Below are 21,276 nucleotides of genomic sequence, written 5' to 3'. Positions count from 1 at the left end.
CCCTCTCTTTTGGTTTCTTCTCCTCTTGTCGGCTAGTGAGGAGCATCTCATGTGTGATAAGAGATCCTACAAGCTCCTCCATGGTTAGCGTCTTGAGATCCTTTGATTCTTGAATGGCGGTGACTTTTGGATCCCAATGTGGAGGAAGTGACCTAAGCAACTTACTCACAAGCTCATCAGTAGGATAAGATTTACCAAGATTAGCTAATTCATTAGATATTTTAGAAAATCGGATATACATTTCGAAAATATTTTTATTTTGACCCATTCTAAACATTTCATATTTGCTCTTTACTAAGTGTATTTTGGAATTTTTGACTTGTGATGTTCCCTCATGGGTATCGGCAAGAGTATCCCAAAAAATCTTGGCGGAATAAAAAAGAGCTACTCTATTAAACTCGTCCGTAGATAAGGCGCAAAACAAAGAGTTTATAGCTTTGTAATTTAAATTTGCATGTCTTTTCTCTACAGCATTCCATTCTTCAAATGGTTTGGAAGGCAAAATGTATCCATTTTCAACAATATGCCAAAGTTCAACAATATGCCAATGTCCATAGTTGGACCCATCAAAGAAAGGAGGTCTAGTTGTAGAATGGCCTTCCGGAAGTCCAGTTCCATTTTTGTTTGCCATTTCACAATTAGAAAGTTGCCAAAGATCTTATGATCTTTCCCTTGTTAAATTTTTAAAACAAATTTACCAAAGATTTCAAGAAAAGAAAATCTTTTAAGAGCCTTAGCTCTGATACCAAGTGAAATTCCAAGGGTAGGCCTGAGTACTTACTCTAATGGCAACTTATGAGGAGGTAAAATTAGGTTCCTAACATGTTTTTAATCATTTGAAAACTCAAACCCAATTTAGAAGATTAAGAGATCAAGAATGAAATTTAAGCACACAAGTTAAATCTAAAGTGCAATGCAAATGTAAAGCAAGAGACAAAGAGAGAGTGCACCCGAGATTTAAAGTGGTTCGGTCCTCCAACGTGAGGCCTACTCCACTCCACCAACCAAACCCGTTGATGGCTTCACTATTTGATCTTCTTAACTTCGGCGAAGATCGGTGCCGATTACAAATTCCAACTGCCTTTAACCTTGGTGGCAATCCTCACCACGGAGAGTGGGCTCCGCTTCTCCGAACACTCGCCCGAATACAATCTCTTGATAAAGAAAGAAAGAACAAAAATCCCTCACAAGGGTTTAAAAACTTTGAATAAGATGTACAAATTTGAGCCTATGATCCAAATCCTAATCTTAGAGGATGACAGGCATAAACAAGCTTTGATTCACTCTTAGGATATTCAAGTAGAGTTTTTGAGTATTAGGATTAATAATTGGGAAGTTTGGAATGCCCATATATATAGAAAAACCAAATATTACCGTTTGAGGGTCATAGTGGTAAATCTGGCAAAGTTACCAACGGCTATAATTCTTCCCGTTATAGTAGTCTCGGAGTTCCGAGAAATTCTCTCGGAGTTCTGAGAATTTCTCTCGGAGTTCCGGGAATACAAACAGAAGTTGGAAAAAAGCTACTGGACCAAATCTCGGAGCTCCGAGGATTTCTCGGAGTTCCGAGGTCGGAGCTCTGAGAATTCTCTCGGAGTTCCGAGAAGCCTATATGCAACAGATTTTCAATTCATGTTTCTTATTCATTGGGGCTTCCAACTTTACACCAAGTTGGGATTGTTATGAGGGTTCCAAAGTGTTGGAACACCACAAGGACAATCTCTTAAACATTTTAGAGGGTGTGTGAGATTAACTTAATTTATGCCTCTAAACACCTAAACTAGGATTGGATCTTTACATTCTAAAATGACTTCAATCTTCAATGCGATTCTTCAAGTCTTCATTCATCTTGGATCTCCGATGTCTTTTGCGTTCCGAATGTGGTCCAATGAGAGCTTCTTGGCCTCAATCCAAGCAATCTTGTCTTAGCACAATTATGATCTACAACTTAGACATTTAAACACATTAGTGATATAAAATCACTTGTGCATTGGAATCATCAAAATAAGATGGGAATTGCCAAGGTGGGAACCATTGGGCTTACAGTAGCCAAAAATTGCTTATCATTCTACTAGGTAAATCCTAGGTAGATCAGACACAATAAATGTTTGTCTCCTCCCTATTGACTATTTATGCTACTAATCTACAAGGTAACTATCTCCATCCAAACATAGTAGAGGCAGTTTGGTTGCCACATGATTGCATCCTCTAGGATTTCCTAAGCAAAAAAAAACAATGCACTTTTTGGTAACTTTATGGTGTTTGTTTGCCAATTTAGCATCACAATCCCTGGAGACTACCAGACAAGATTCATAGGTAATTATTACGTATCTCGTGGCATGGCTTCTATGTTTCCTCCTTATACCTTTCATGTCAAATTTCTAAAAAATGGTGGAATTCTTCATGGAAAATTTTTATTTTTCTTTTTCTCTTTTCTTTTCTTTCCTCTCTTATCTGTCTATATTAGTAATGACACCGCCTCCAACTACTTTACGAGGTTGGGAACCAAACATCACTATTTTACGAGGTAAATTCTAGGGGATCAGATGTTTGTCTCAATTACTCATCATCTTCCATCTAAGGATGATTGGTCCCACAAATTAAAATTTTGAAGTCGGACATTTTATTTAGGTGGTGTGTAGTGTGGAGTGCGGGTCGGGCTGGTTTTTTATGTCTAGTTGTGAAAAGCAGTCAATCCAGTTGTTAGAGATTTGAACAATTAAAATTCAACAGTCGATGTCGTGACATATACACCACATGACCATCACAATCACTCATTAGTAAGTCTCTTCTAACATTCATAGCTAACAGTCCGACATGACTCAAAGTAGTCTCCAACGGATTTAAAATCAAAGAGATATTTTTCTCAATTGCAAACAAAAGTCTCTCGGGTTGTCCGCTAAAGTCTCTCTCTCTCTTTCTCTCTCTCTCTCTCATGTCTGTATATATTTCTGTGTTTCACCCATCTACTTTCCTTTTCTCAGTTTCCATGTATATTCCTCTTATGAAAATAACACCCCACCAACTGTCTATGCCGTGCGATATACTCAATATGAACATCTCAATCACTCATTAATTAGGGAAATGTTATCGACACTCCCGTATCGCACTCCTCACTTTATTAAAAAGTATGGTATGGCCGGCACCATAGGATGATTGAAACCGTCCATTTGATGGGCCACAACCTAAATAGGTTGTGCCCAAAAAGTCATTTCCATAGGTTGATACTAACCCTCCGATTTATAGAGGGACTGAATATTAGAGGGTTGATCCCAACCCTCTACGAGGTTGGCAACCAAAAAACTGCTTATCAATATTCTACCAGGTAAATCCTAGGTAGATCAAACACTACAAATGTTTGTTTCCTTCCTATCGACTACTTATACCCCTAATCTACAAGGAAACTATCTGCATCCAAACAGAGTAGAGATGGTTTGGTTGCCACATGCATGGCATCCTCAAGGATTCCTAAGCAAAAAAATGCACTTTTTGGTAACTTTATTGCGTTTGTTTTCCAATTTAGCATCACAATTCATGAAGACTACCAGTCAAGATTCATATGTAATTATTGCAAATCTGGTGACGTGGCTTCCATGTTTCCTCCTTATACCTTCAATGTCAAATTTCTAAAAAATGGTGGAATTCTTCAATGAAAATTTTCTGTTTTCTCTTTTCTTTTTCTTCCCTCTTCAATTTCTATATTGGTAATGACACTCCCTCCCACTACTCTACGAGTTTGGCAACCAAACACTAATTATCACTATTTTACGAGGTAAATTCCAGGGGATCAGATGTTTGTCTCACTTACTCATCATTTTCCATCAAAGGATGATGGGTCTCACAAATTAAGATTTTCGTGTCGGGCATTTTATTGTAGGTGGTGTCTTGTGTGGAGTGCAGGTAGGACTGGTTTTTAATGTCTAGTAGTGAAAAGCAGTCAGTCTTGTTGATAGAGATTTAAACAATGAAAATTCAACAGTCGATGTCGCATCATATACATGCACCACATGACCATCACAATCACTCGTTAGTAAGTCTCTCTTTACATTTATAGATAACAGTCCTACATGACTCAAAGTAATCTCCACGGGATTAAAAATCCAAGAGATATTTTGTGTATGATGAAGACAGTATGGTTATTTTGTTTACCTTCCACTTTGCTTTATTTAGGCCATTTAGCAATAGGAGTTAGGGAGGAGGGGGGCTGGTTCGACTTTTTATGGCTATCACTTATCTCAATCGCAAACAACATGGGTTGCCCACTAAAGTCATAAGTCTAACAACATGGGTTGCCCAGTTGCCCACTAAAGTCTGAAGTCTAACAAAATGGGTTGCCCACTAAACTCTCTCTCTCTTTCTCTCTCTACTATATGTCTTTATGTGTTTCTGTCTTTCACCCATCTAGTCTCTTTTTCTCAGTTTCCATGTATATACCTCTTATGAAAATAACACCCTACGAACTATCTATGCCGTGTCATATACTCAATATGACATCTCAATCACTCATTAATTGCTAGGTCTCTCCTTACATTCCGAGAAGCCAGTGCAGTTTTTATTGAAGGATGCTGGTGGGAATCACGGGTCTCACTGGGCCCCACTACACTCCTAAAAGATGCCTACAAATGGCTTGGATAAATACGCCCCTACAAGTCCCCATGCACCCCTCCAAATTACCTGTTGTGAAGCCCAAACAACAGGGTACACACATTCTCGATCATTCTCGATCTTATCTCTATTCATATCTTTCTCTATCTAAACATCTACCCTAAGCACAAAAACTGAATGAGTTACGTATTCGATTCGCCTGACATATAGAAAAATCAAAGTCAAAGTCATCGATCAAGTCTTCGGATGCTATAATAATGTTTGCTACCAGAGTTCATCCCCAAAAAATTAGAAATTTGAGATGGGTAACCTAGTTGCAGTTGGGGAGACCATCTTGCTCTTCCTGCTCTTTTTCTTTGACAGTGGAGTTTGCCAACAAGATACTTGTTCGCCTTCCAACTGTAGTGACCATGGCCCTGAAATTCGATTTCCTTTTCGATTGAAAGACCACAATCAGCCTCAGCACTGCGGCTATCCAAACTTTAATCTCTCCTGCAAGGGAAATGACACTGTCTTCAACTTCCCATCTTCAACGGAGGTTTTCGTGAAAGAAATCGATTATTTTTTTTTGAAATGGCAATAATAATATATAGCAAATTTAGGAGGCCGAGATGGACCACCCATATCTACAATAGGAAGCAAGAAAGAAACAGGAACAAAGAAAAAACAAAATACAGAGAAAACCCCTTTCAGGGAGGAAGGTGGTCGAACCACAGAATAGAACCACAGGAGACACCACGCTTAGCTAGCACATCCGCCTTATCATTTGCCGATCTTCTAACATGTTGAAAGCCGATAGCGGACCCCGCAGTTAAGTCCTCAATCTCATCAAAAATGGAAAGAAATCTCCACGGAGGAGCCACCCCACCTTTCAACCAACGAATCACATTTAACGAATCTCCCTCAACAATGGTTTGATCCATCAACCTTCTATCAATATTCAAAATGCCAAAATGTGCCGCCCTTACTTCCGCATCCGAGGAATCAGACACACCAATAGAGCCGTAGTATGCCCACATAACATCCCCCTTATCATTGTGACAAACCCCTCCCACTCCTGCCGGACCCGGATTGCCGGAACTCGCACCATCGAAATTAACCTTATACATGTTTTGAGCAGGGGGCTTCCACCTATGCAAAATAAGATCTCTGCGCTCAACACTAAAGCACACCTCCCACCAACCTTCCCAAAGATCAAAAGCCGATACAAACCGAAAGGATGGGAGGCATCTCACCCAAGATATAACCAAGGTGATGATCTTCAAGTAAATCCAATGAGGATTCATGGCTTTCCCCTCAAAGGCTCTAGAGTTCCTCTCCTTCCATATAGACCACCACGTAGCAAGTAAACAAAAATTCCACAAGGTTTTTCCTTTTTCCTTCCAAGGAACCCCTCCCCATTGGTGCAATAGTGACGGAATAGATTTTGGAAAAACCCAACAAATCCCAAATCTCATGAAGATGAATTGCCATATGAGCCTAGTGAATGAACAATGCATAAACAAGTGATCCACAAATTCCCCATCATGCAGACATAGTGGGCAATGATCAATAAGCCACATACCACGGTTTCTCAGAAAATTAATAGTTTGTATTCTATCACGACAAACCGCCCAACCAAAGATACAAACTCTAGGTGGGCAATGAAATTTCCATACCTTTGCCGAACATGAAGGGTTAGAAATGGGCATAATACTTTTATAGAAAGATTTAACCGAGAAAGTCCCAGAAGGTTCCTCAATCCAAAGCCTTTTATCCTCCCCATTCCTTTTAATGTAACAACCCTCAAGAAGGGCCCGCAGGCTAGAGATCAATTCCACCTCCCACTCAAAAAATGATCTTCTAAACCCAGGGTTCCACACAAGAACACCATCATTCCACTCAAAGCAATCGCTAACAAAATCCTCCCTATTTGAAGCCATATTGAATAATCTCGGAAAACGACACTTAAAGGACACATCCCCACACCACACATCCTGCCAGAAAGATATTCTATTACCCCTATACACTCTAAATCTAACCTTTGACTTGAAAAGAGAAGAGATTTTTAGAATGTCTCTCCAAACCGACAACCCTTTTTTTTCAAACAAGTCCAAGGATTCCCATCTCCCCATATCACATCCATACTTACTTCTAATGACCTTGACCCACCAACGATCATGCTCATCCCCTAATCTCCATAACCATTTACCCAAGAGTGCATGATTAAAATCTCTAATTCTCCTGATACCCAAACCACCCAACTTAATGGGGACACAAACCTCCTCCCATTTGACCAAAGCAATTCCTCTCTTATCGTCATTCCCACCCCACAAAAATCTCCTCTGGATCTGTTCAATCCTAAGGGAGACACTAACAGGGCATTTAAATAAAGACATGAAGTATATAGGTATATTGGACAATACCGCCTTACCCAGCACAAGCCTACCACCACGAGAAACAAGATTCCTTTTCCATGAACCTAATCTTCTCTCGATCCTCTCAACTATAGGAACCCACAGATCTTTATTCGGTCTACCAACCCCTAACGGAAGGCCCAAATATGAGGAAGGAAACGCGTCCAGCTGACATCCCAGAATCACAGCAATTTCCAGAGCCCTCTCCTCAGGAATATTCAAAGCAAAAATTTTAGACTTGTGGAAATTAGATTTTTGGCCTGAAATGAGCTCATAGCATCTCAAAATGGCTTTTAAGTTTCTCACTTGCCCAATCTCCGGCTCACAAAATAATAATGTATCATCAGCAAACTGCAAGTGGGAGACCTCCACCTCCTCCAAGCCGATCCTGAATCCTCTAAAAAGATCAAGGCTGCTTCCCTTCGCCAGTAACCTACTAAGGATTTCTGCCACAATGATAAACAAGAAAGGGGATAAAGGATCCCCTTGTCTAAGCCCTCTAGACGACTTGAAGAAACCCTTTGGAGATCCATTAATGAGAATAGAAAACCAAGCAGATGACACACAACTCTTCATCCACGAACGCCATAGACATCCAGACATCCCCAATCCACTCTATCATAAGCTTTCTCCATGTCCAACCTCCACCTCGATTATATGTCACAGACACTAACCATATTCGATCCTCAGAATTGCATCGGGGGCCTCCTCTTCGACCACAAACTTGATCTCTCCAATTCTCTTTTCCACTATTATAATTACTACAACCACTCATTTCTCAATTGTTCGTCAGCTGTTGATCACATCTTTTACATCAACCAACACATCCCATGCCTGAGCGGCTTCCACTACCATGTTTTTCTTGATCTTGAAGATGACTTGAGTAATTTACCAGTATCTTGCCAGCGGATCAAGACTGTCCTAACTCCATATTGGCGTTACGACTTGCCTCTTGTTTTGAAGTGGGACACGCCTCGATGCAGTCATTGCGAAGAAAGAGGAGGGAGATGCGGATTTAAGAGCAAAACCGGTGAGGAAATCACTTGTAAACCAGCAGTTAAAGGTATTCCCCTTGTCTAAAACATTTGGGCCCTGTTCGTTTTGGAATTTTAGAATTGATTTTGAGCCTAAAACTGATTATTAGACTGAAAATTATTTTAAATTTCGGGAGATGAGTTTTTCACCGCCTGTAGGAGTGATCCACCCCCTATAACTTGATTTGACATCAAAAAGCGTTACAGTTGCTCACAATCATGTTGGTTTGGGGGGATCATCTCCCTTAATTTTGAGTAATTTTAGACTCAAAATAAGAAACGAACAGTACCTTACTCTAGGATGGTCTGAATTCGTATGAACATTGATTCGTATAGTATTCGAATGATAATCTTTTTGATGGTCTACATATTACTCGTAATAGGGAGATGTAATATGGTAAGATACCTTGTTATGCTCTACCTACACCTGATTAGTTTTGACATAATGAGTAGTTTGGCGTCCCAAAAATCTCTATCTCCCAAATCTGGATTTTGTGAGATGGAGATAATGTCATGGAGAATCTCTCTCTCTCTCTCTCTCTCAAAAATCTCTCTCTTTCCCTACAATCTCTATCTCCCAAATCTGGATTTCATGAGCTAGAGATACATAACCCGGAGAAAATTTCTCCCCTAGTTTTTTAGTTGAAGATTTTGACAAATCTTCTTGCTCTCCTTTCAGTTTCGAATAAAATCCTAACTTAGACGTGATGAAAAAAATTCAGAAACTCTAACTCTCAAAATTGGTCCCTCACTGCATATCCAAACACTAAAATCAGAATCAACATTCCCTTTACTAGCGGAGTTGGAATGGGAAAAAGATGTGATACCAATAACGATTCTTGATTCATGTAATCCAAACACACCCTTAAGTTTCGTTAATAACAATCCCTTCTCATATTTTTTGTTATTAATTGGGAGGGGTGTAGACACCCCATTTTGACCGTACCCTAAACCCTCCATGAAAGAATTAGGGTCCCAAACTTCACCCTAGCTTAGGGTGAAGTTTGGGACCCTAATTCTTTCATTTGATGGGGTTTTGAACAAACATGGAGATTTAGGGTACGGTCAAAATGGTGTGTCTACAGATGCCCCTCTTTGGCAGAGCGTGCTTATCACGCGAATGTCAAAGTTGAACAGACAACCAATTTTGACCGACCTGAAAAAAGAAGCAAATCAAGTTTTGGTTTTTTGTTTTGAAAACAATAATCACAAAGAAAAATGGTGAAATAGCTGTTCACCGGACTCTGACTCTGCAAACATCAATGAGATAGCCTCTCTTCGACTCGTAACTCAGCAATTGATATATGGACGAGATAGCCTCTCGTGCAAAACATTTAAATGATAGATTTGATTGTGAATGATCTTGAAATTTGAAGAGAAAATGGATCTGTATGCCGTGTAGAAACGGACTTGAATGCCGTGTGGAAACGGACTTTGAATGCCGTGTGAAAACGGATTTTAATGCCGTGTGAAAACAGACTTTGAATGCCGTGTGAAAACGGGAATGAATGCCGTGTGAAAACGGACTTTGAATGTCGTGTGAAAACGGACTTTAAATGAATGCCGTGTGAAAACGAACTTTAAATGAATGCCGTGTGAAAACAGACTTTAATGCCGTGTGAAAACGGACTTAGAATGCCGTGTGAGAACGGACTTAGAATGCCGTGTGGAAACGGGCTTGAATAGCGTAAAAGACGAAGCGATGACGGATGCTGTAGAAAGCAAAGGTTGAATGATTAAAGAAACAGAATTGAATTCGAAATCAAAAAATAATTTTTACTGACTTAATTGGAGATTGATTGATCATCTCTTGCCGAGAGAAATAAAGAGTTCGCATTCTCTGCTGAGAACAAAACTCTTCAAAATCAATAAATAAATGGCATAAGAGACCAGGTGCTTGCATTTGGGTGGATGAGGTGCTCTTCGGACCTTCCAAATTCGTAACCAGGCACGAACCTTCTTTTATATCTCTGGTTATTCATTGCAACAGAGCATAGTATGGGATCAAGGGCCTACTTCCTTGTATGGCGACTCTTCTTTGTTTAAGGTACGTCTCGAATCCGGGCTAGTCCCCGAATCGAGAGGTATCTCACCTTATATCGCCACTCATGCTGTGAGAGACACTTCTTTCAAGAGTTCCTTAGTAGAGCTCTCCATTCACGTGGATGATTCTAGAGAGACTTTCTGGGAGTCGTCTGCCGCCTCTCTCGGATCGGGGTTCACAGGCTGGCGACTCTGCTGGGGAAACTGATTTTCTCGGGAAGTTGACTCTTCAAGAGAGTGGACTCATCTGAGAAGTTTGGAGGTTTGGCTCAAGATATACCCGTGCCTCTCTTATTTCAATTTGTTATAGACATTGGCACTGATTGCCTTTTGTGTGCTTGATATCTTTTATGACGCAAGTCATAAAAGATGCCCCTAGTGTGTTGTGATTCCATGACAAGAGTCTTAAGAAAACGGAACCAAGATAGGTAAAGGAAATTTGAATTTGCATGGGTTCTTTCTTTGGAATAGGAAGAAGAATCTCTACAATGGCTGAGTCTGAGAATTCCTTCTGTCGCTGCTCACTGTTTGAGGCCTTGATGTCTCTGGCAGGTCTGAACAAGATGTCTCTTGCCTCTCTTTGATTCCTAAACCAGGATTTACTTTGAATTTTCTTCGCATTTTGGAAGGTGTACTCTTGCTCTTCCAGTGTCAGACAACTTTAGACCCTAAGAGAAAAATGGATAAGAATGAGGAATAGACTTCTAATGACTCGATCAAAGAAAATTTATACGATTCAAGGGACTCGACTCACTTTTGATTCACCCTTAGATCCAATGTATTATTTTTTTATAGTAAGGCTAGCCGCTCTCAGAGTAATTTCGAAAACCATGTCAAGAGGCTCTAATTTCCTCCATCGAGACTTCCGTCATGGTTATTACCACCTTCGGATTGCTCAGTTTTAATGCCCCTAGTTTAGGGAGGTGTCAAAGTAAGTCTTGCGACACTACTCGGATTCCAAGATCCTGCCCTGTGTAGTGATTGCTTCTTCATCTCTTCGAGTCTCCTCTGGTGGGAACTCATGATTATTGCATTCCAAGTTTTTAGTCTAGCAAACCATTTCCCTCAGTTTTTGCTTGGAATTCTCACACTATTCAAACGTCAGAGTTCTTCATAACCGAAGAACTCCTTCCATGTCTTATCAGCTCGCTTTTTATGGGAAGTCTTTGCCTCTGACTGGATGGCATCTTCAATTTTCAACCCATCAAACCGCTACCCTCACTTTCACATAAGCCAACCCCTTTGGTTGTTGACTTAGCAAATGCATGACTCTAGGCCGCCCTTTCGGATTTTCAACCTAGTGGTTCTTCAAATTCTAGTTCTTTTCTTTTCTTTCTGTTTTTTTTTTTTTTTGCCTTGAACCTTTGCTTGTTTTACCATAAGGACTTTCTAGGTAGGCTTAGGTTCAAAGGGGTAGGATGTTTCTTTGGTTCAAACGATTTGGACCGAATCTGGTCTTGCCAGACTTCCTACGTACCCCAAAAATGGAAGATCAGGTCCGCGTAGTTCGCTTTGGGGTTTAACAAAGAATGATTTAGCTTTTTAGCTTCAAAATTATGAAAGGGGGATGATCTAGCTTTTATTCCAAAGGTTGACCGAACCTGAATTGATCAGGTTGCCTACATAACCCTAAAGAACTGGGGATCAGGTCTGCGTAATTCGGGTGCATAAAATGCCCCTGGTTTATAATGTGGTTGAAAGAATTGTTTGGTTTTAAAGTGTTGGCTCAAATGGCTCACAAAAGGGTTTTTTAAGCGTTGGGATTTTGGCTATAAAGGCTCAAACGTCCAAGGATAGCCTCCTGGTGTTTTGACGTGCAAGCTCTTGAGGAATAAGGTTCAACGGCTTTGAATACTTTTGTAGAGGAGTCTGGCGGTATTCTTGGGGAAGACTTTAATCACGATGCTCCACTTGAATTTGCACTTGACTCAGAGATCTTGAAATTTATGCTCAAGATTCTTCAACTCTCATTAGTCTCCAAATGCTAAAGACAATTCCATATTCAGTTTATCTCATTGACTCTATCATATGAGTCTTTGATATTCTTAAGAAGCTGTCTTAGGGACACATTCCCTTCCCCTTTTGTCTTTCTCTCATATTCTTTTTTACTTTTAGACATTAGGAATGTCCTTACTCTTGAAGTATTCCACTTCAGAATCTCATTGAAAACATGTAGCCCAAGTGCTCTGTTCAGGTTCAAATTGATGACTTCATTTTCTGAAAGTCTTCTCTAAACTTCTCATCAGCTCAACTGGATGTCTGATGCTTCACTCTCTTGAATTTTGCTTTTCGACTGATATCTAAAACTGATGGAGTCTTACTTTTCACCACAACAAGGCATTCACCTAGGATCAAGCAAGACTACCTCGAACCCCTCTAAAAATAGGTTTATCAATTCTTCGCGTTCCTCGGGAGATAAAGTTTTTGCCAATCCATCTTTCCCAAGTTTCGAATTTCGATACCACTATCGATAGTTTCGATTTCCTCTTTGAGTGGCTATGCTCGAAGCTCTTCCTCTCGTTTGATCATTTTTCAGATCTCGAGGGGAATTTCGTCTGCATCCTCTTCCGAGGAGGGTGTCTTTAGTTATTTTAAATATTAGATCTAAGAGTGAATCATAAGAATACTGATAACATTGAAATCAAACTTTATTGAATTGAAAACTTTCAAGTACATCAATAGTTCTCAACACGCCTCAGTGGGCTCTACATCAGATTTGACAGAAAATAAAATACTGACTCTAAATGAGAAAGATTGACAGACATGACACACATTTTTTTTTTTGACATTGACACTATGACTCACCAACTTTCAATACAAGAGTTGGTATACACTTGATAGAAATTAAATCTTGAAACATGACATTTGGAACACCTCACTTGAAACACAACACTTAGACATGGACAAGGACTCGGTACTGAAGTTCACAAGTACACGCCTTCCTCCATGATGTTGTCGGCTAGTGGTTTCGGTCCTGGTATAGGAATCTCGGAAGAGGTGGTCCCATGTAGTTCTGTCGACCTGGCCCAAACTGCCCTTGAAAACCTGCTGGTGGCATCATGCTCTCTGCCCTGACATTCTTCGGAGGCTCAAATTCTGACATCTTTCCTTTTCCTTTCGATTCATTTCTCTGCTCTGAGGTGGCATAAGCAAAGGTGGTGGAACCTTTGAAAGGTTGAATGGGTCTAACTGGTGCATAATTCGCGAAAGCATGGAGTTCAGGAAGAAGGGAAGAGTCTCCGTCTATCTCGTCCTGAATTTTTTGTTTCAATGCTAGGCACTTTTCTGTTGTATGACCAATACCTCCGTGGTACTCGCAATACTGGTCTCTCCTCCAGTGCTTGGGGAGTGGGTTAGGAAGAAGCCTCGGATCTAAAAGTGTCAAACGACCTTCACTGGCCCATTTCTTCATGATAACTTCCTGAGAACAAGGTAGGTAGGTAAATTCCCTCCTCAGTTTCTGACCCATCCTTTCTTCCACTATTGTTGGCTTCTTAAGGAGTTTGTGAGATGGTTCAACATTCTTCACCTCATTGGGAACAATGACAGGCTTTGTCCCACTATGCAAATCAACATATCTGTCAAGAATTAAACTCTGAACTGATGTTTCTTCTGTCATAGTACCCATATCGACAAACTGCTTAGGAGCTGAATCATATCCGGTGGACAGATATCGTATCTGAGTTTTCATCTCTCTCACTTCTTCAGTTAGCATGGCCATCTGACCAAAAAGTTTAACCATCCAGTTTTCCATTCTGATGAGGGCCGACCTTTCAAATGATTCCTCCATTGGTCAAGAGTTTGATGGAACAGGTGGTGTATCTGAAATAGGACGAATAAGGGATGCAAGATCCAATAATAGTTCATCCATAGAGATAGCTCCTACCATCGGTAAAGGGCCAACTGATCTTCGCACTGGTTTTCTGGTAGCACCGGGTTCTCCAACAACTACCGTACCATCATTGATAAGTTTTAGGATTTTGTGTTTCAAGGCTTGGCAACTGTTGGTTGAATGTCCATGAACTCGATGATATTCATAGAAGTCTTGTTCATAAAAGTTGCTACGAAGAGGATTTGGAGGAGGGGAAGGTTCAGGAAGTTCAAGTTTACCTACTTCGACCAATTCTCTAAAAGCTTTTTCAAGATTCTTTGGTAATGGAGGAATCTCTTTATCTGACTTCTAAATAGGTTTGTTTCCTTTCTGAGCCACCTTCTTGAAAGGTTGACGAGATGTCTCCACATTGCTAACCTCTTTAGCTGCTACCATAGTCCTCTTTCCGTCTCTAACATCAGTTGAGGTCCTTGTCTTTAGGCCTTTGGTCAGTGCATCCTCTACTTGGGTTCCAGTTTTGATAAGGTGATTGAAGTCAATGAAGTACTGAATGGCCATGTGATGGTTATACTGCGGAGATAAGTTTTTTACAACAATCTTGATTTGAGCCTCATCCGACAATCTATGGGTCATCTGAGCTGCTTTCCTTCTCCATCTTCGGATGAAGGAAGTGAAAGTTTCATCATGCCCTTATTTCAACATTTTCAGATCCCTTTTGGTTACATCTATCCCTTCCTCCATGGAAAACTGTTCCACGAATTTGTTGGCAATATCTTCCAGGTTTCTAATCTCTTCAGACTTTAAGCTCAAAAACCATTTTTTAGCAGTTCCAACCAGTGACCTAGGGAATACGAGAGCAATCAGCTATGGAGAAAGTCCATGTTGCTGCAGAAGAGGAATGACGGATTTCAGATGACTTGTGGGGCATCCTGTCCCATCATACTTATCAAGATCAGGTACTGTGAACTTCGGAGGTAGAACGACTCCCGGGACTATCATAAAATCGGCCATGTTCAGCTTCTTAGGGCCTTGGAACTTCATGCTTTCTATTTCTTGGGTTAGCTTATCCAACCTGTCTACAATCTCTTTTCTTTTATCAGTTCTATCCAAATGGGGGAGACAATTCTCTTCTGCATACTGCTCTTCATCAAAGTCATCCTCAACTGGGAATACAACAAGTCTAGCTGCCACCGGAGGTGGAGGAGGCATAATCGGAGTTTGCTGGGGTGCTGGTTCTTTGAAAGCAGAACCTCTATCACTTTTCAAACGGACTATCTCCTCACTCATATTATTCATCTATTAGAGCATAGACTTCATCAATTCATTCATTTCAGAGTATTTCCGGATTCAGCCATCGGTTCTGGTGTGGGTTGAATAGAAATAGGTACTACAAATGAGTGAAGCCAATAAGGTCAGACTCCTGCCATGGAATTGACAAACACTACAGTTCAGTATAGGGTAATCGAATGAAAATTCCATATGTAAGTTGAGACAAAAGATGATACGAATATATCCTCCCATGGATAAAATCCGGCAGCATAACATCTATGCAAGGAGATGTGGTAAGATACACACATAAAATTTGTCAATGAGTCTAACGGATAGTGACCAAACTCAAGGCATTTGGAGCACAACAGATATATAGAGAGGGTCTGAAGCAGCTAATCACAAAGGGTATGCCAACAAGGTTAAGATAAAGTAAGGCTCTCAGCAAGAACACACACTCGAATGAATGTCAGCAAGATAAACTCGCAATCAAACAAGTGGAACATAATCAGATCAGAATCAATCATAGGAGAAGGATACAATAGGCAATACTGAATTTTTCTTCCATGATCAAAGATGATCAGTAGATTAGAAAGAAGACCACGACCACAAAATGACAGAAGTAGGTCATAGACCGGGTCTAAATCTTGAAGATGGATTGATAGAATTGATCGAATTAGATGAGGAAACCTCACTGAATAAGTAGGGCCTAATCTAATAATCAATATAAATAGGTATATATACATATATACACCCTAACCAGGGATACCAACCCTAGTCTAATCTAGCGGAGTCAAAGAAGTCTTGACTCAAGACAGACATGTAAGTGTACTAGGACTGTGTTGTAACCACATAAGATGAGCTATCATAATCTATGGATAGGACATGGCTCCAAAATCTAGGCTCCAACATGTGTAAGCAACACATGTTCGTCTTTATATGAATGCAATATATATATATATATATAAGCACATGCAGATCCTAATTGGGTTTCACAAAGTCAGCAAATATATCCATATACATAATATATGTAAAATGAAAGTAGGGCTCCGGACTCAATATATCAGGTACTATGCTTATGATCCATACTTTAAGTGTATAACAGGGGGAAATTCACTTAGCACAAAATACAAGTGGGAGCCCCCTTTTCGCTCATGTTTCTCTTTGGTGTTGGAATGAAACCAACTTGGTTCGAGGGAGAAGATGAGTTTCAAGAGAAGAAAATTGTTCTCTTGATGCTAAACACACAAAGAAAGTAGCCCAAGTTGTTATACTACTCAAAAGCCTTCAAATTTCACTAAAATGGCTTACATATGAAGAAGATATATGGCCAAAATATAGCTTACACTTCAAATCCAAGAGTAACAAGACTTAATTACTCGTAGCTTCCCTAAGGTACCACTAGCACAATAATATATGAAAAATAAAAATTTGCACAATTCCAAAACATAAAACTAAGTCCCTAGAACAATAACTCCCAAAAACTAGTTTTCCAATGCAGTCAAGACTGTCTTGCAAGCTCCCAATGAAGTAACAATTTCCAAGACAATGGAAAAACCAAGGGTCAAGTGGTCAAGCTTACATTTCCAACAACCCCTCTTATGCTAGACCACTACATACCGAGTTTTGTCTTCAACTTGATGAAAGTATCAGTCTTTAAAGCCTTTGTAAAAATATCCACAACTTGATCTTGAGTTTTGCAAAAAAAAAATGTTGACAACTCTATCATTTACCAAGTCTCAAATGAAATGATAATTGATCCTTATGTACTTACTTTTCCCATGAAAACTGGATTGTTCTGAGTGAACTTGCCAAACTATTATCACAAAACAAACTTGTACCACGTTCTTGCAGGTATTTGAGTTCTTCTAACACTCATCGTAGCCAAAGAGCATGACAAACCGCCGAAGATAATGAGATGTACTCCGCTTCCGCCGTAGTAAGAGCAACAACCGATTGCTTCTTTGATGCCTATGAAATTACACCCAAACCAATGTTAAAAACATAACCGAAAGTACTCTTCCTATCATCAAAACTTCCGCCCCAATCACTATCACAATAACCAACCAAACTTGAATCTTCAACTCTTCCATAACGTATCCTATGATTAATTGTTCCACTTACATACCTTAGGGTTCTTTTACTGGCTTCCCAATGACTTCTTTTTGGTGATTCCATAAATCTATTAATCATACTTACTGCAAACATAAGATCCAGTCTTGTAGCTGTCAATTACATGAGACTACCAATAAGACTTCTATAAAGAGTTGCATCAACTCATTTCCATCCTCATTCTTGCGAAGTTTCAAGCCAATTTCCATAGGTGTGCTAATATGTGTATTACCTTCCATTCTAAACCTCTTTAGCAAATCCTTTGCATACTTCTTTTGAGAAAAAAAAAATTCCATCCGCTTTTTTATTGACCTTAATACCAAGAAACAAATGGAGAAGACGTATGTTGGTCATCTCAAATTCTTGCATCATACTTTTTTTGAATTCCTCACACTTGCTTTAACTATTGCTGGCAAAAATAAAATCATCAACATATAAGCAAACAACCAAAAACTCACATTGGGTTCTCTCTTTAATGTAGAGGGTGTGTTCATAAGGACACCTTTTGAAACTGTTCTTCATAAAATATTCGTCAATGCGACTATACCTTGCTCTTGATGCTTGCTTCAAGCCATATAAAGCTTTCTTCAATTAGCACACTTTGTTTTCTTCACCTTTCTTCACGTACTCGGGAGGTTGATCAACATATACATCCTCTTCAAGAAACCCATTCAAGAATGCCAATTTGACATCCATTTGATAAACTTTCCAACTATTTTGTGCCGCCAAAGCAAGAACCATACGAATTGTCTCAAGATGAGCAACGAGAGCAAACAATTCTTTGTAATCAATTCCATAACTTTGCTTGTTTGGATAGACTTGAACATGTGACTCCTCCAACTCTTGACTGCTTTGACTTTGGGTCCATGAGTGGGTCACCAACATTGGTTCTTCTTCAAGCTTGGGCATCAATGGTTCTTGTGGAAGTTGTAATCGATATACTTGATTTACCTATCTAATACACATGACTTGCAAAGTACATTATTGAACTTAATAAATTTTGGTTTGAGGATTATCAAAACATGGGTAGGGTTGAACCCTTGGGCTAACATTATGAGTATTGTAAGATCCTACATCGGAAAGGGAGAGAAAGCTCCTAGGCTATATATGTGATCTCTCCTTCTCCCTGTGTAAACATGTTTTCAGCATCTCTAAGGGGCGGGCCCCGCGCAGTGGGTCGGGCACGGTTAGTGCTGTTGGAAAACAAAACCGGGGAAGGTAGAAGACCCAGAACCGGACAATATTTATGCCACCAGATAATATTTACATAGTGGGGATGGGGCGTGACAAAATGGTATTAGAGTCGTATGTCCCGCATTACGGTGTGCCAGCGAGGACGCTTGGCTTTAATGTGGGTGGATTGTTAGATCGCACATAGGAAAGGGAGAGAAAGTTCTGGGCCTATATATGTGAGCTCTCATTGTCCTTGTGTAGACGCATTTTCACCATGTCTAAGGGGCGGGCCCCGCGGAGTGGGTCGGGCACGGTTGGTGCTGCTGGAAAACAAAATCGAGGATGGTTGAAGACGCAAAACCAGGGGTGGGACGTGATAAGTATACTTAAAATAGAATTGAAGAAATAAAAATTATAGAAACCTAGAATGAGCATTTTCATAATAACATCCATAAATATTTCTTGTTTCGGACTCAAGTAAACTTTTCTTTTTCATTATTGTGAGAGGAATAGTAGAGATTCTCATCGAACAAGGAACAAGGGACCATCCTACTGGTCCAATAGGGCGAAGTAATACACCCATATGTTGAATTTTAAACTTATTAAAGTTTGTTTCACTTCAAAATGTAAATGGAAATTTAATTTCTGTTGCTTTTAGTTGTAACTTGCAAAACTTTGAAAGGTTTAGTCTCATTGTATGGAACTAAACATCATCTTGATCATAAAATTTTGTAGGTTTTCTAACTGTTAGGATCCTAAAAGAAGTGGATAACTTCTGGGAACTCTTCATAGTATGTGTCTGTGTGTGCGCCCGCATAGGTGCCTGTAAATGGCCCCCAACTTCTTACCTTGAATTTTTTTCTTAATCATTTTTTTTCGCTACAGTTGTATTTGTTGTTTTGATCTTTTTTTAAAGAAAACTAATGTTAGCAATTAAGAATTTATATGTTTGCTTAATTGCATGATCAGTTGAGGGATTGACTTTCATGAAATGAATGAAGACCATATGTGCAATGATTCTAACTTTCTATTGTTATTTTTACAGGGTGTGAAAAGGGCATTATAATAGGTGAAGCTCTCTGCCATATTTAAACAGTAGACACATGTATCCTAAGAACTTCCTGATTTTCAAAGCTATTATATGTGCAGGTGTCAGCATAGGCATCTTTGTTCTCTTAGTAGCAACCATGATTAGCATTAAGGTCTACAACAGATGGAAATCTAATAGAAAGGAAATAGAAAACCAACTCAATGTTGAAAAGTTCTTGGAAGATTACAAATCTCTAAAGCCCATGAGATACACTTATGCTGATTTGAAAAATATGACCGATCAATTCAAGGAGAAATTAGGTCAAGGAGGATATGGCTCTGTGTTCAAAGGCAAGCTTCCCAATGAAGTCATTGTTGCCGTAAAGCTCCTCCAAAACTCTGGTGGTAATGGAGAAGAGTTCATTAACGAAGTGGGTACCATTGGTAGAATTCATCATGTCAATGTGGTTCGCCTTCTAGGCTTTTGTGCTGATAGATTCAGGAGAGCACTTATTTATGAATTCATGCCAAATGAATCACTTGAGAGATTCATCTTCTCGGCCAATTCTAAGGACCCATTGCTTGGTTGGGAAAAACTTCGAGATATTGCAGTTGGTATTGCTAGAGGAATCGAATATCTACACCAGGGTTGTGAACAACGCATTCTCCATTTTGATATCAAGCCTCACAATATTTTGCTAGACCATAACTTTAATCCGAAGATATCTGATTTTGGACTCGCAAAATTATGTTCAAGGGGGCAAAGCATTGTATCTATGAAAGTTGCTAGAGGAACCATGGGTTACATTGCACCCGAAGTCTTCTCTCGAAACTTTGGAAATGTTTCTTACAAATCGGATGTCTATAGTTTTGGAATGTTGTTGCTAGAAATGGTTGGGGGTAGAAAGAACACCGATGCTACCGTGAGAGACACTAGCGAAGTTTACTTTCCCGCATGGGTATATAATAAACTCATTCAAGGTGAAGGATTGAGACTCAGGATTGAGGAAGATGGAGATGCTGAGATTGCAAAAAAACTAACTATAGTAGCTCTATGGTGCATACAATGGCAACCTGTGGATCGCCCTTCTATGAAAAGTGTAGTCCAGATGTTGGAAGGAAGTATGGAAAGCATGATGATGCCACCAGACCCGTTTGCTTCTACAGGTCCACCAAATACTAATGTAACACTACCTGAAGAAAATCAAGGTACAAAATTGTCAACCATCACTGAATTAGAATAAGTATGAAGGTGTTTTACTCTTTCCATTGAGAAAGTGTTATGATATGTTTTGTGTGTCCTATAATTATACACATTTTCTTCCAACGGGAATATTTTTCATTGAGCAGCCATTACAAAGCACCACTGTAATTGATACTAGTTATCAAAGCTACTTCCCAAGAATGGAAAGTAAATCATGCTAAGTAGTCTTGTTAGCAAATAGTATATTATTTTTTAGGCTCTAATAGTTTTAGATTTTGGGAATTGATTTTAAGTCCAAAATTGATTAGTAGACTCAAAATCCAAAATGTATATGGCTTTTGTAATTTACGTTTTCTCTACATGTAAAGTTTTGTCCCATGTGGCAACCCAAGAGGGGGGGGTGAATTGGGATTTAAAAACTTTTGTCCTCTTAGAAATGATTCAATTATGATAAAGAACAAATTAAAAGATAAAATTAATGCACAAAAGAGTAAAGAGAAGAGTTTAGAAGAAGGGTATCAATTTTATAGTGGTTCGTCCCAATACCAGCCTACATCCACTCTCCAGAGATGTTCCTTCTCG

At 39.5% G+C, this 21,276-nt stretch overlaps 1 pseudogene; it reads left to right on the top strand.

Annotated features, from left to right (window-relative positions):
* Nucleotides 1–4,768: 4,768 nt before the first annotated feature.
* Nucleotides 4,769–20,807, top strand: LOC143855730 (rust resistance kinase Lr10 pseudogene; annotated as a pseudogene).
* Nucleotides 20,808–21,276: the final 469 nt, after the last annotated feature.

This window comes from Tasmannia lanceolata, unplaced genomic scaffold (genome assembly GCF_043159265.1).
Source record: "Tasmannia lanceolata isolate RefF3 unplaced genomic scaffold, GAP_Taslan_0.1 ptg000023l, whole genome shotgun sequence".
Lineage (NCBI taxonomy): Eukaryota > Viridiplantae > Streptophyta > Magnoliopsida > Canellales > Winteraceae > Tasmannia > Tasmannia lanceolata.
The sequence above is the reverse complement of the archived record's forward strand: the minus strand, read 5'-3'. Positions and strand labels throughout refer to the sequence as shown.